Below are 16506 nucleotides of genomic sequence, written 5' to 3'. Positions count from 1 at the left end.
TGTTTGTGGTTTGCTTTGAGCGATTCCTCGGATATCAGTATTAGATTCCGATGCACTACTGCAGCTTTACTCTATCCCTTGCACCTTCACATTGACGATGAACACAGAAATTGCGTCGGTATTTGATACGAAAGGCGCAATGCCGACTTCAGTACAGGAAGAGTAAATCTACACATTGTTTGCGGTATTACTTTGAGCGTTTCCTGGGAGATGAGTATTAGATTCCGATCCACTACTGCAGCTTTACTCTATCCCTTGGATCTTCACATTGACGATGAAACACAGTAATTGCGTCGGGATTTAATACAAAAGGCACAATGCCGACTTAAGTACAAGAAGGGCAAATCTTCGCATTGTTTTTGGTCATCTTTGAGCGTTTCCTGGGTGATGAGTATTAGATTCCGATGCACTAGTGCAGCTTTACTCTATTCCTAGGACCTTCACGCTGACGATGAAACACAGAAATTGCGTCGCGATTTTATACAAAAGACACAATGCCGACTTAAGTACAAGAAGAGTAAATGTTCTCATTGTTTGTGGTTTGCCTTAAGCATTTAATGGGAGATCAGTATTAGATTCCGATGCACTACTGCAGCTTTACTTTTTCTGTTGGACCTTCACATTTACGATGCCACACAGAAATTGCGTCGGGAATTATTACAAAATGCAAATGCTGACTTAAGTACAAGAAGAGTAAATCTTCACATTGTTTTTGGTCAACTTTGGGCGTTTCCTGGTTGATCAGTGTTAGATTCCGATGCACTACTGCAGCCATACTCTATCCCTTGGAGCTTCACACTGACGATGAAACACAGAAATTACGTCGGGATTTAATACAAAAGGCACAATGCCGACTTAAGTACAAGAAGAGTAAATCTTCTCATTGTTTGTGGTTTGCCTTAAGCATTTAATGGGAGATCAGTATTAGATTCCGATGCACTACTGCAGCTTTACTTTATCCGTTGGACCTTCACATTTAAGATGACACACAGAACTTGGGTCGGGATTTAATTCAAAATGCAAATGCCGACTTAAGTACAAGATGAGTAAATCTTCTCATTGTCCTTTGTTTGCTTTGAGAGTATCCAGGGAGCTCAGTATTAGATTCCGATGATGTACTGCAGATTTGCTCTATCCCTTGGACCTTCACATTGACGATGAAACACAGAAATTGCGTCGGGATTTGATACAATAGCTCAATGCCAACTGAAGTACAAGAAGAGAAAATATTCTCATTGTTTGTGGTTTGCTTTGAGCATTTTCTGGCAGATCAGCATTAGATTCCGATGCACTTCTGCAGCTGTACTCCATCCCTTGCACCTTCACATTGACGATGAAACACAGAAATTGCGTCGGGATTTAATACAAAAGGCACAATGCCGTTTTAAGTACAAGAAGAGTAAATCTTCGCATTGTGCATGGTTTGTTTTGAGAGTTTCCTGGGAGATCAGTATTAGATTCCGATGCACTACTGCAGCTTTACTCCATCCCTTGGACCTTCACATTGACGATGAAACACAGAAATTCCGTAGGGGTTTAATGCAAAAGGCACAATGCCGACTTAAGTACAAGAAGAGTAAATCTTCTCATTGTTTTAGGTTTGCTTTGAGCGTTTCCTGTGAGGTGAGTATTAGATTCCGATGCACTACTGCAGCTTTACTCTATCCCTTGGACCTTCACATTGACGATGAAATACAGATATTGCGTCGGTATTTAATACAAAATTCACAATGATAACTTAAGTACAAGAAGAGTAAATCCTCCCCTTGTCAGTGGTTTGCATTGGGCGTTTCCTGGGAGATCAGTATTAGATTCCGATGCACTACTGCAGCTTTACTCTATCCCTTGCACCTTCACATTGACGATGAAACACAGAAATGGCGTCGGGATTTAATACAAAATGCGCAATGCAGACTTAAGTACAAGAAGAGTAAATCTTCCCATTGTTTGTGGTTTGCTTTGAGCGTTTCCTGGGAGCTCAGAATTAGATTCCGATGCACTACTGCAGCTCTACTCTATCTCTTGCACCTTCACACTGACGACGAAAAACAGAAATAGCGTCGGGATTTAATACAAAAAGCACAACGCCGACTTAAGTACAAGAAGAGTAAATCTTTCCTTTGTTTGTGGTTTTCCTTTGAGCGTTTCATGGGAGATAAGTATTAATTTCCGATTCACTACTCTAGCTTTACTCTATCCCTTGGACATTCACATTGACGATGAAATACAGATATTGCGTCGGTATTTAATACTAAATTCACAATGATAACTTAAGTACAAGAAGAGTAAATCCTCCCCTTGTCAGTGGTTTGCATTGGGCGTTTCCTGGGAGATCAGTATTAGATTCCGATGCACTACTGCAGCTTTACTCTATCCCTTGGACCTTCACATTGAAGATGAAACACAGAAATGGCGTCGGGATTTAATACAAAATGCGCAATGCAGACTTAAGTACAAGAAGAGTAAATCTTCCCATTGTTTGTGGTTTGCTTTGAGCCTTTCCTGGGAGCTCAGTATTAGATTCCGATGCACTACTGCAGCTCTACTCTATCTCTTGCACCTTCACATTGACGAAGAAACACAGAAAGTGCGTCGGGATTTAATACAAAAGGCCCAATGACGACTTAAGTACAAGGAAGGTAAATCCTCACATTGTCTGTGGTTGCATTGAGCGTTTCCTGGGAGTTCAGTATTAGATTCCGATGCACAATTGCTGCTTTACTCTATCCCTTGGACCTTCACATTAACGAAGAAACACAGAAATTCCGTCGGGATTTAATACAAAAGGCTCAATGCCGCGTTATGTACAAGAAGAGTAAAACTTCTCATCGTTTGTGGTTTCCTTTGAGCGTTTTCTGGGAGATCACTATTAGATTCCGAAGCACTATTGCAGCTTTACACTATCACTCGGACCTTCTCATTGTCGATGAAACACTGAAATGGCGTCGGTATTTAAAACAAAACGCTCAATGCCGACTTCAGTACAAGAACAGTAAATCTTCTCATTGTTTCTGGTTTGCTTTGAGCGTTTTCTGGGAGATCAATATCAGATTCCGGTGCACTACTGCTGCTTTACTCTATCCCTAGGACCTTCACATTGACGAAGAAACACAGAAATTGCGTCGGGCTTTAAAGCAAAAGGCACATTGCCGACCTTAGTATTACTAGAGTAAATCGTTTCATTGTTTGTGGTTTGTTTGAGCGTTTTCTTGGAGTTCAGTATTAGATCCCGATGCACTACTTCAGCTTTACTCTATCCCTTGGATCTTCAAATTGACGAAGAAACACAGAAAATGCGTAGGGGTTTAAAGCAAAAGGCAAATGCCGACTTAAGTACAGGAAGAGTAAATCTTTTTATTGTTTTTGGTTTGCTTAGAGCGTTTCCTGTGAGATCAGTATTAGATTCCGATGCACTACTGCAGCTTTACTCTATCCCTTTTGCCTTCACACTGACGATGAAACACAGAAATTGCGACGGGAATTAATGCAAGAGGCACATGCCAACTTAAGTAGAGGAAGAGTAAATCTTCTAAATGTTTGTGGTTTGCTTTGAGCCTTTCCTGGGCGATCAGTATTGGATTTAGATGCACTTCTGCAGCTTTACTCTATCCCCTGGACCTTCACATTGAAGATGAAACACAGAAATTGCGTACGGGGTTTAAACCAAAAGGCAAATTCCGGTTTAAGTACAAGAAGAGTAAATGTTCTTAGTGTTTTTGGTATGCTTTGAGCGTTTCCTGTGAGATCAGTATTAGATTCCGATGCACTACTGCAGCTTTACTCTATCCCTTGGACCTTCACATTGACGATGACACACAGATATTGCGTCAGCATTTACTACAAAAGGCACAGTGAAGACTTAAGTACAAGAAGAGTAAATCTTCTCATTGCTTGTGGTTTGCTTTGAGCGATTCCTGGGATATCAGTATTACATTCCGATGCCCTGCTGCAGCTTTACTCTATCCCTTGGACCATCACATTGACGATGAAACACAGAAATTGCGTCAGGATTTACTACAAAAGGCACAATGAAGACTTAAGTTCAAGAAGAGTAAATCTTCTCATTGTTTCTGGTTTGCTTTGAGCGTTTCCTGGGGGATCAGTATTAGATTCCGATGCACTACTGCAGCTTTAATCTATCCCTTGGACCTTCACATTGACGATGAAACACAGAAATTGCGACGCGATTTAATACAAAAGGCACAAGGCCGACATAAGTACAAGAAGATTAAATCTTCACATTGTTTGTGGTTTGCTTCGGAATCTAATACCGATGTCACAGGAAACGCTCAAACCAAACCAAAAAATAAGAAGATTTCCTCTTTTTGAACTTGAGTCGGCTTTGTGCCTTTTGTATTAAATCCCGACGCAATTTCTGTGCTTCATCTTCAATGTGAAGGTGCACGGGATAGAGTAAAGCTGCAGTAGTGCATCGGAATCTAATACTGATATCCCAGGAGATCAGTATTAGATTCCATTTACTACTGCAGCTTTACTCAATTCCTTGGACCTTCACATTGACTTTGAGAGGCAGAAATTGCGTCGGGATTTAATACAAAATGCCCAATGCTGACATTAGTACAAGAAGAGCAAATCTTCTCATTGTTTGTGGTTTGCTTTGAGCGTTTCATAAGAGATGAGTATTACATTACGTTGCGCTGCTGCAGCTTTACACTATCCCTTGGTCGTTCACACTGTCGATGAAACACAGAAATTGCGTCGGGAATTAATACAAAGTGCACAATGCCGACATATGTACAAGAAGAGAAAATCTTCTCATTGCTTATGGCTCGCTTTGAGCTTTTCCTGGAAGATCAGTATTAGATTCGGATGAACTACTGCAGCTTAACTCTATCCCTCACACCTTCACATTGACGATGAAACACAGAAATGGCGTCAGGATTTAATACAAAAGGCACAATGCCGACTTGAGTACTAGAAGAGTAAATCTTCTTATTGTTTCTGGTTTGCTTTGAGCGATTCCTGGGAGATCAGTATTAGATCCCGATGCACTACTGCAGCTTTACTCTATCCCTTGCACCTTCACATTGACGATGAAACACAGAAAATGCGTCGGTATTTGATACAAAATACACAATGCCGACTTAAGTACAAGAAGAGCAAATCTTCTCATTGTTTGTGGTTTCCTTTGAGCGATTCCTGGGATATCAGTATTAGATTCCGATGCACTACTGCAGCTTTACTCTATCCCGTGCACCTTCACATTGAAGATGAAGCACAGAAATTGCGTCGGGATTTAATACAAAGGGCACAAAGCCGACTCAAGTTCAAAAAGAGGAAATCTTCTTATTTTTTGGTTTGCTTTGAGCGTTTCCTGTGACATCGGTATTAGATTCCGATGCACTACTGCAGCTTTACTGTATCCCTTGGGCCTTCAAATTCACGATGAAACACAGAAATTGCGTCGGGATTTAATACAAAAGGCACAATGCCGAGTTCAGTACAGGAAGAGTAAATCATCTCGTTTTTGTGGTTTGCTTTGAGCGTTTCCTGGGAAATCAGTATTAGATTCCGACGGACCACTGCAGCATTACTCTATACCTTGGACCTTCACATTGACGATGAACACAGAAATTGCGTCGGTATTTGATACGAAAGACGCAATGCCGACTTCAGTACAGGAAGAGTAAATCTTCACATTGTTTGCGGTATTACTTTGAACGTTTCCTGGGAGATGAGTATTAGATTCCGACCCACTACTGCAGCTTTACTCTATCCCTTGGATCTTCACATTGACGATGAAACACAGAAATTGCGTCGGGATTTAATACAAAAGGCACAATGCCGACTTAAGTACAAGAAGGGCAAATCTTCGCATTATTTTTGGTCATCTTTGAGCGTTTCCTGGGTGATGAGTATTAGATTCCGATGCACTAGTGCAGCTTTACTCTATTCCTAGGACCTTCACATTGTCGATGAAACACAGAAATTGCGTCGGGATTTGATACAATAGCTCAATGCCAACTGAAGTACAAGAAGAGAAAATATTCTCATTGTTTGTGGTTTGCTTTGAGCATTTTCTGGCAGATCAGCATTAGATTCCGATGCACTTCTGCAGCTGTACTCCATCCCTTGCACCTTCACATTGACGATGAAACTCAGAAATTGCGTCGGGATTTAATACAAAAGGCACAATGCCGTTTTAAGTACAAGAAGAGTAAATCTTCTCATTGTGCATGGTTTGTTTTGAGAGTTTCCTGGGAGATCAGTATTAGATTCCGATGCACTACTGCAGCTTTACTCCATCCCTCGCACCTTCACATTGACGATGAAACACAGAAATTCCGTAGGGGTTTAATGCAAAAGGCAAAATGCCGACTTAAGTACAAGAAGAGTAAATCTTCTCATTGTTTTAGGTTTGATTTGAGCGTTTCCTGTGAGGTGAGTATTAGATTCCGATGCACTACTGCAGCTTTACTGTATCCCCTGGATCTTCACATTGACGATGAAACACAGATATTGCGTCGGGATTTACTACAAAATTCACAATGCCGACTTAAGTACAAGAAGAGTAAATCTTTTTATTGTTTTTGGGTTGCTTTGAGCGTTTCCTGTGACATCGGTATTAGATTCCAATTCACTACTGCAGCTTTACTCTATCCCTTGGACCTTCACATTGACGATGAAATACAGATATTGCGTCGGTATTTAATACAAAATTCACAATGATAACTTAAGTACAAGAAGAGTAAATCCTCTCCTTGTCAGTGGTTTGCATTGGGCGTTTCCTGGGAGATCAGTATTAGATTCCGATGCACTACTGCAGATTTACTCTATCCCTTGGACCTTCACATTGACGATGAAGCACAGAAATGGCGTCGGGATTTAATACAAAATGCGCATTGCAGACTTAAGTACAAGAAGAGTAAATCTTCCCATTGTTTGTGGTTTGCTTTGAGCGTTTCCTGGGAGCTCAGTATTAGATTCCGATGCACTACTGCAGCTTTACTCTATCTCTTGCACCTTCACACTGACGACGAAAAACAGAAATAGCGTCGGGATTTAATACAAAAACCACAACGCCGACTTAAGTACAAGAAGAGTAAATATTTCCTTTGTTTGTGGTTTTCCTTTGAGCGTTTCATGGGAGTTAAGTATTAATTTCCGATTCACTACTGTAGCTTTACTCTATCCCTTGGACATTCAAATTGACGATGAAACACAATGGATGTGACGGGATGTAATGCAAAATGTAGAATGCCAACTTAAGTACAAGAAGAGGAAAACTCCTCATTGTTTGTGGTTTGCTTTGAGCGTTTTCTGGGAGATCAGTTTTAGTTTCCGATGCACTACTGTAGCTTTACTGTATCCCCTGGACCTTCACATTGACGATGAAACATAGAAATTGCGTAGGGGTTTAATACAAAAGGCAAAATGCCGACATAAGTACAAGAAGTGTAAATCTTCTTATTGTTTTTGGTTTGCTTTGAACGTTTCTTGTAAGATCAGTATTAGATTCCGATGCACTACTGCAGCTATACTCTATACTTAGTACCTTCACATTGAGGATGTAACACAAATATTACGTCAGGATTTACTACAAAAAAGCACAATGCAAACTTAAGTACAAGAAGAGTAATTCTTCTCATTGTTTCTGGTATGTTTTGAGTGTTTCGTGGGTGATCAGTATTAGATTCCGATTCACTACAGCAGCTTTACTCTATCTCTTGGACCTTCACATTGACGAAGAAACACAGAAAGTGCGTCGGGATTTAATACAAAAGGCACAATGACGACTTACGTACAAGGAAGGTAAATCCTCACATTGTCTGTGGTTGCATTGAGCGTTTCCTGGGAGTTCAGTATTAGATTCCGATGCACAATTGCTGCTTTACTCTATCCCTTGGACCCTCACATTAACGAAGAAACACAGAAATTCCGTCGGGATTTAATACAAAAGGCTCAATGCCGCGTTATGTACAAGAAGAGTAAAATTTCTCATCGCTTGTGGTTTCCTTTGAGCGTTTTCTGGGAGATCACTATTAGATTCCGAAGCACTATTGCAGCTTTACACTATCACTCGGACCTTCACATTGTCGATGAAACACTGAAATGGCGTCGGGATTTAAAACAAAACGCTCAATGCCGACTTCAGTACAAGAACAGTAAATCTTCTCATTGTTTCTGGTTTGCTTTGAGCGTTTCCTGGGAGATCAATATTAGATTCCGGTGCACTACTGCTGCTTTACTCTATCCCTAGGACCTTCACATTGACGAAGAAACACAGAAATTGCGTCGGGCTTTAAAACAAAAGGCACATTGCCAACCTTAGTATAACTAGAGTAAATCTTTTCATTGTTTGTGGTTTGTTTGAGCGTTTTCTGGGAGTTCAGTATTAGATCCCGATGCACTACTGCAGCTTTACTCTATCCCTTGGATCTTCAAATTATCGAAGAAACACAGAAAATGCGTAGGGGTTTAAAGCAAAAGGCAAATGCCGACTTAAGTACAGGAAGAGTAAATCTTTTTATTTATTTTGGTATGCTTAGAGCGTTTCCTGTGAGATCAGTATTAGATTCCGATGCACTACTGCAGCTTTACTCTATCCCTTTTACCTTCACATTGACGATGAAACACAGAAATTGCGACGGGAATTAATGCAAAAGGCACATGCCAACTTAAGTAGAGGAAGAGTAAATCTTCTAAATGTTTGTGGTTTGCTTTGAGCGTTTCCTGGGCTACCAGAATTAGATTCAAATGAACTTCTGCAGCTTTACTCTATCCCCTGGACCTTCACATTGAAGATGAAACACAGAAATTGCGTAGGGGTTTAAACCAAAAGGCAAATTCCGGTATAAGTACAAGAAGAGTAAATGTTCTTAGAGTTTTTGGTATGCTTTGAGCGTTTCCTGTGAGATCAGTATTAGATTCCGATGCACTACTGCAGCTTTACTCTATCCCTTGGACCTTCACATTGACGAAGACACACAGATATTGCGTCAGGATTTACTACAAAAGGCACAATGAAGACTTAAGTTCAAGAAGAGTAAATCTTCTCATTGTTTCTGGTTTGGTTTGAGCGTTTCCTGGGAGATCAGTATTAGATTCCATTTACTACTGCAGCTTTACTCTATCCCTTGGACCTTCACATTGACGATGAAACACAGAAATTGCGTCTGGGTTTAATGCAAAAGGCACATTGCCGACCTTAGTTCAACAAGAGAAATTCTTTTCTTTGTTTGTGGTTTGTTTCAGCGTTTCCTGGGAGTTCAGTATAAGATTCCGTTGCACTACTGCAGCTTTACTCTATTCCTTGGACCTTCACATTGACTATGAGACGCAGATATTGCGTCGGGATTTAATACAAAATGCCCAATTCTGACATTAGTACAAGAAGAGCAAATCTTCTCATTGTTTGTGGTTTGCTTTGAGCGTTTCATAAGAGATGAGTATTACATTACGATGGGCTGCTGCAGCTTTACACTATCCCTTGGTCGTTCACACTGTCGATGAAACACAGAAATTGCGTCGGGAATTAATACAAAGTGCACAATGCCGACGTATGTACAAGAAGAGAAAATCTTCTCATTGCTTATGGCTCGCTTTGAGCTTTTCCTGGAAGATCAGTATTAGATTCCGATGAACTACTGCAGCCTTACTCTATCCCTCACACCTTCACATTGACGATGAAACACAGAAATGGCGTCAGGATTTAATACAAAAGGCACAATGCCGACTTGAGTACTAGAAGAGTAAATCTTCTGATTGTTTCTGGTTTGCTTTGAGCGATTCCTGGGAGATCAGTATTAGATTCCGATGCACTACTGCAGCTTTACTCTATCCCTTGCACCTTCACATTGACGATGAAACACAGAAAATGCGTCGGTATTTGATACAAAATACACAATGCCGACTTAAGTACAAGAAGAGCAAATCTTCTCATTGGTTGTGGTTTGCTTTAAGCGATTCCTGGGATATCAGTATTAGATTCCGATGCACTACTGCAGCTTTACTCTATCCCATGCACCTTCACATTGAAGATGGAGCACAGAAATTGCGTCGGGATTTAATACAAAAGGCACAAAGCCGACTCAAGTTCAAAACGAGGAAATCTTCTTATTTTTTGGTTTGCTTTGAGCGTTTCCTGTGACATCTGTATTAGATTCCGATGCACTACTGCAGCTTTACTCCATCCCTTGGGCCTTCAAATTCACGATGAAACACAGAAATTGCGTTGGGATTTAATTCAAAAGGCACAATGCCGAGTTCAGTACAGGAAGAGTAAATCATCTCGTTGTTTGTGGTTTGCTTTGAGCGTTTCCTGGGGGATCAGTATTAGATTCCGACGCACCACTGCAGCATTACTCTATACCTTGGACCTTCACATTGACGATGAACACAGAAATTGCGTCGGTATTTGATACGAAAGGCGCAATGCCGACTTCAGAACAGGAAGAGTAAATATTCACATTGTTTGCGGTATTACATTGAGCGTTTCCTGGGAGATGAGTATTAGATTCCGACCCACTACTGCAGCTTTACTCTATCCCTTGGATCTTCACATTGACGATGAAACACAGAAATTGCGTCGGGATTTTATACAAAAGACACAATGTCGACTTAAGTACAAGAAGGGCAAATCTTCGCATTATTTTTGGTCATCTTTGAGCGTTTCCTGGGTGATGAGTATTAGATTCCGATGCACTAGTGCAGCTTTACTCTATTCCTAGGACCTTCACATTGACGATGAAACACAGAAATTGCGTCCGGATTTTATACAAAAGACACAATGCCGACTTAAGTACAAGAAGAGTACATCTTCTTATTGTTTATGGTTTGCCTTAAGCATTTAATGGGAGATCAGTATTAGATTCTGATGCACTACGGCAGCTTTACTTTTTCTGTTGCACCTTCACATTTACGATGACACACAGAAATTGCGTCGGGAATTATTACAAAATGCAAATGCCGACTTAAGTACAAGAAGAGTAAATCTTCACATTGTTTTTGGTCAACTTTGGGCGTTTCCTGGTTGATCAGTGTTAGATTCCGATGCACTACTGCAGCCATACTCTATCCCTTGGAGCTTCAAACTGACGATGAAACACAGAAATTGCGTCGGTATTTAATACAAAAGGCACAGTGCCGACTTAAGTACAAGAAGAGTAAATCTTCTCATTGTTTGTGGTTTGCCTTAAGCATTTAATGGGAGATCAGTATTAGATTCCGATGCACTACTGCAGCTTTACTTTATCCGTTGGACCTTCACATTTTCGATGACACACAGAAATTGGGTCGGGATTTAATTCAAAATGCAAATGCCGACTTAAGTACAAGAAGAGTAAATCTTCTCATTGTCCTTTGTTTGCTTTGAGAATCCGGGGAGCTCAGTATTAGATTCCGATGAACTACTGCAGATTTGCTCTATCCCTTGGACCTTCACATTGACGATGACACACAGAAATTGCGTCGGGATTTGATACAATAGCACAATGCCAACTGAAGTACAAGAAGAGAAAATATTCTCATTGTTTGTGGTTTGCTTTGAGCATTTTCTGGCAGATCAGCATTAGATTCCGATGCACTTCTGCAGCTGTACTCCATCCCTTGCACCTTCACATTGACGATGAAACACAGAAATTGCGTCGGGATTTAATACAAAAGGCACAATGCCGTTTTTAGTACAAGAAGAGTAAATCTTCTCATTGTGCATGGTTTGTTTTGAGAGTTTCCTGGGAGATGAGTATTAGATTCCGATGCACTACTGCAGCTTTACTCCATCCCTTGGACCTTCACATTGGCGATGAAACACAGAAATTCCGTAGGGGTTTAATGCAAAAGGCAAAATGCCGACTTAAGTACAAGAAGAGTAAATCTTTTTATGGTTTTTGGTTTGCTTTGAGCGTTTCCTGTGACATCGGTATTAGATTCCGATTCACTACTGCAGCTTTACTCTATCCCTTGGACCTTCACATTGACGATGAAATACAGATATTGCGTCGGTATTTAATACAAAGTTCACAATGATAACTTAAGTACAAGAAGAGTAAATCCTCCCCTTGTCAGTGGTTTGCATTGGGCGTTTCCTGCTAGGTCAGTATTAGATTCCGATGCACTACTGCAGCTTTACTCTATCCCTTGGACCTTCACATTGACGATGAAACGCAGAAATGGCGTCGGGATTTAATACAAAATGCGCAATGCAGACTTAAGTACAAGAAGAGTAAATCTTCCCATTGTTTGTGGTTTGCTTTGAGCGTTTCCTGGGAGCTCAGTATTAGATTCCGATGCACTACTGCAGCTTTACTCTATCTCTTGCACCTTCACACTGACGACGAAAAACAGAAATAGCGTCGGGATTTAATACAAAAACCACAACGCCGACTTAAGTACAAGAAGAGTAAATCTTTCCTTTGTTTGTGGTTTTCCTTTGAGCGTTTCATGGGAGATAAGTATTAATTTCCGATTCACTACTGTAGCTTTACTGTATCCCTTGGACATTCACATTGACGATGAAACACAATAAATGTGACGGGATGTAATGCAAAATGTAGAATGCCAACTTAAGTACAAGAAGAGCAAAACTCCTCATTGTTTGTGGTTTGCTTTGAGCGTTTTCTGGGAGATCAGTTTTAGTTTCCGATGCACTACTGCAGCTTTACTGTATCCCCTGGACCTTCACATTGACGATGAAACATAGAAATTGCGTAGGGGTTTAATACAAAAGGCAAAATGCCGACATAAGTACAAGAAGTGTAAATGTTCTTATTGTTTTTGGTTTGCTTTGAACGTTTCTTGTGAGAACAGTATTAGATTCCGATGCACTACTGCAGCTATACTCTATACTTAGTACCTTCACATTGAGGATGTAACACAAATATTGCGTCGGGATTTACTACAAAAAAGCACAATGCCGACTTAAATACAAGAAGAGTAATTCTTCTCATTGTTTCTGGTATGTTTTGAGTGTTTCGTGTGAGATCAGTATTAGATTCCGATTCACTACAGCAGCTTTACTCTATCTCTTGGACCTTCACATTGACGAAGAAACACAGAAAGTGCGTCGGGATTTAATACAAAAGGCACAATGACGACTTAAGTACAAGGAAGGTAAATCCTCACATTGTCTGTGGTTGCATTGAGCGTTTCCTGGGAGTTCAGTATTACATTCCGATGCACAATTGCTGCTTTACTCTATCCCTTGGACCTTCACATTGGCGAAGAAACACAGAAATTGCGTCGGGATTTAATACAAAAGGCTCAATGCCGCGTTATGTACAAGAAGAGTAAAACATCTCATCGTTTGTGGTTTCCTTTGAGCGTTTTCTGGGAGATCACTATTAGATTCCGAAGCACTATTGCAGCTTTACACTATCACTCGGACCTTCACATTGTCGATGAAACCCTGAAATGGCGACGGGATTTAAAACAAAACGCTCAATGCCGACTTCAGTACAAGAACAGTAAATCTTCTCATTGTTTCTCGTTTGCTTTGAGCGTTTCCTGGGAGATCAATATTAAATTCCGGTGCACTACTGCTGCTTTACTCTATCCCTAGGACCTTCACATTGACGATGAATCACAGAAATTGCTTCGGGATTTAACACAAAATGCACAATGCCGACTGAAGTACAAGAAGAGTGAATCTTTTCATTGTTTGTCGTTTTTGTTTGAGCATTTCGTGGGAGATCAGTATTAGATTCCGATGCATTTCTGCAGCTTTATTATATTCCTTGGACCTTCACATTGACGATGAAACACAGAAATTGCGTCGGGATTTAATACAAAATGTACAGTGCCAACGTAAGTACAAGAAGAGCATATCTTCTCATTGTTTGTGGTTTGCTTTGAGCTTTTCCTGGAAGATCAGTATTAGATTCCGATGCAGTACTGCAGCTTTACTCCATCCCTTGGTCCTTCAAATTGACGATGAAAAACAGAAATTACGTCGGGGTTTAATACAAAGTGCACAATGCCGACTTCAATACATTAAGTGTAAATCTTCTCATTGTTTGTGGTTTGAATTGAGCGTTTCCTGGGAGATCAGTATTAGTTTCCGATGCATTACTGCAGCTTTACTCTATCCCTTGGACCTTCACATTCGCAATGAAACACAGAAATTGCGTCGGGCTGTAATACAAAAGACAGAATGCCGACTTAAGTACAAGAAGAGTATACTTCTCATTGTTTGTGGTTTCCTTTGGGCGTTTCCTGGGGGATCAGTATTAGATTCCGATGCACTACAGCATCTTTACTCTATCCCTTGGACCTTCACATTGACGATGAAACACAGAAATTGCGTCGGGATTTAATACAAAAAGCACAATGCTGACTTCAGAACATGACGAGTAAATCTTCCCATTGTTTGTGGTTTGCTTTGAGAGTTTCCTGGGAGATCAGATTCCGACGCACATCTGCAGCATTACTCTATCCTTTGGACCTTCACATTGACGATGAAACACAAAAATTGCGTCGTTATTTAATACAAAAGCACAATTCCGACTTAAGTACAAGAAGAGTAAGTCTTCCCATTGTCTGTGGTTGCCTCGAGCGTTTCCTGGGTGTTCAGTATTAGATTCCTATGCACAACTGCAGCTTTACTCAACACCGTGGACCTTCACATTGACAATGAAACACAGAAATTGCGTCGGGAATTAGCACAAAATGCACAATGCCTACTGAAGTACAAGAAGAGTAAAACTTCTCATTGTTTCTGGTTTGCTTTGAGCGTTTGATGGGAGATCAGTATTCGATTCCGATGCACTACTGCTGCTTTACTCTACCCCTTGGACCTTCACATTGACGGTGAAACACAGAAATTGCGGCGGGATTTAGTACAAAATTCACAATGCCTACTGAAGTACAAGAAGAGTAAATCTTATCGTTGTTTGTGGTTTGCTTTGAGCGTTTCCTGGGAGATCAGTATTAGATTCGGATGCACTACTGCAGCTATATTCTATTCCTGGGAGTTTCATATTGATGATGAAACACTGAAATTGCGTCAAGATTAAATACAAAAGGCACAATGCCGAGTTAAGTAGAAGAAGAGTAGTTCTTCTCATTGTTTGCGATTTGTTTTGAGCGTTTCCTAGGAGATCAGTATTACATTCTGATGCACTACTACAGCTTTACACTACCTCTTAGACATTCACTTTGTCGATGAAATACAGAAATTGCGTCGGGATTTAGTACAAATGGCACAATGCCGACATAGATACAAGAAGAGTAAATCTTCTCATTGTTTGTGGTTTGGTTTGAGCGTTTCCTGGGAGATCAGTATTAGATTCCGATGCTTTACTGCAGCTTTACTCTATCCCTAGGACCTTCACATTGACGATGAAACACAGAAATGGCGTCGGGATTTAATACAAAAGCAGAATTCCGACTTAAGTACAAGAAGAGTAAATCTTCTCATTGTTTGTGGTTGAATTGAGCGTCTCCTGGGACCAGTATTGAATTCCGATGCACAACTGCAGCTTTACCCAATACCTTGGACCTTCACATTGTCAATGAAACACAGATATAGCGTCGGGATTTACTACAAAAGGCAAAATGCCGACTTAAGTACAGGAAGAGAAAATCTTCTTATTGTTTTTGGTTTGCTTTGAGCGTTTCCTGTGACATCGGTATTAGATTCCGATTCACTACTGCAGCTTTACTGCATCCCTTGGATCTTCACATTGTCGATGAAACAAAGAAATGGTGTCGGGATTTAACACAAAATGCACAATACCTACTTAAGTCCAAGTAGAGTAGTTTTTCTCATTGTATGTGGTTAGCTTTGAGCGTTTCCTGTGACATCGGTATTAGATTGCGATTCACTACTGCAGCTTTACTCTATCCCTTGGAACTTCGCATTGACGATGAAACACAGAAATTGCGCCGGGATTAAATACAAAAGGCACAATGATGATTTAAGTACAAGGAGAGTAAATCTGCCCATTGTCAGTGGTTTGCTTTGAACGTTTCCTGGGAGATCAGTATTAGATTCCGATGCACTACTGCAGCCTTACTCTATCACTTGGACCTTCACATTGACGACGAAAAAGAGAATTTGCGTCGGAATTTATTACAAAAGGCACAATGCCGACTTAAGTACAAGAAGAGTAAATCTTTTCATTGTTTGTCGTTTTCCTTTTAGCGTTTCATGGGACATCAGTATTAGAATCCGATGCACTACTGCAGCTATACCCTATTCTTTGGACCTTCACATTGTCGATGAATTACTGAAATGGCGTCGGGATTTAATACAAAACGCACAATACCGACTTAACTAGAAGAAGAGTAAATCTTTTCATTGTTTGTGGTTTGCTTTGAGCGTTTCCTGGGAGCTCAGTATTAGATCCGAAGCATCACTGCAGCTTTACTGTATCCCAAGGACCAACACATTGACGATGAAACACAGATACTGCGTCGGAATTTACTACAAAAGGCACAATGCCGACTTAAGAACAAGAAGAGTAAATCTTCCAATTGTACTTGGTTTGCTTTCAGCGTTTCCTGTGTCATCAGTATTAGATTCCGATTCACTACTGCAGCTTTACT

This window comes from Schistocerca piceifrons, unplaced genomic scaffold, assembly GCF_021461385.2.
Source record: "Schistocerca piceifrons isolate TAMUIC-IGC-003096 unplaced genomic scaffold, iqSchPice1.1 HiC_scaffold_2304, whole genome shotgun sequence".
NCBI classification, from domain to species: Eukaryota; Metazoa; Arthropoda; class Insecta; order Orthoptera; family Acrididae; genus Schistocerca; species Schistocerca piceifrons.
The sequence above is the reverse complement of the archived record's forward strand: the minus strand, read 5'-3'. Positions refer to the sequence as shown.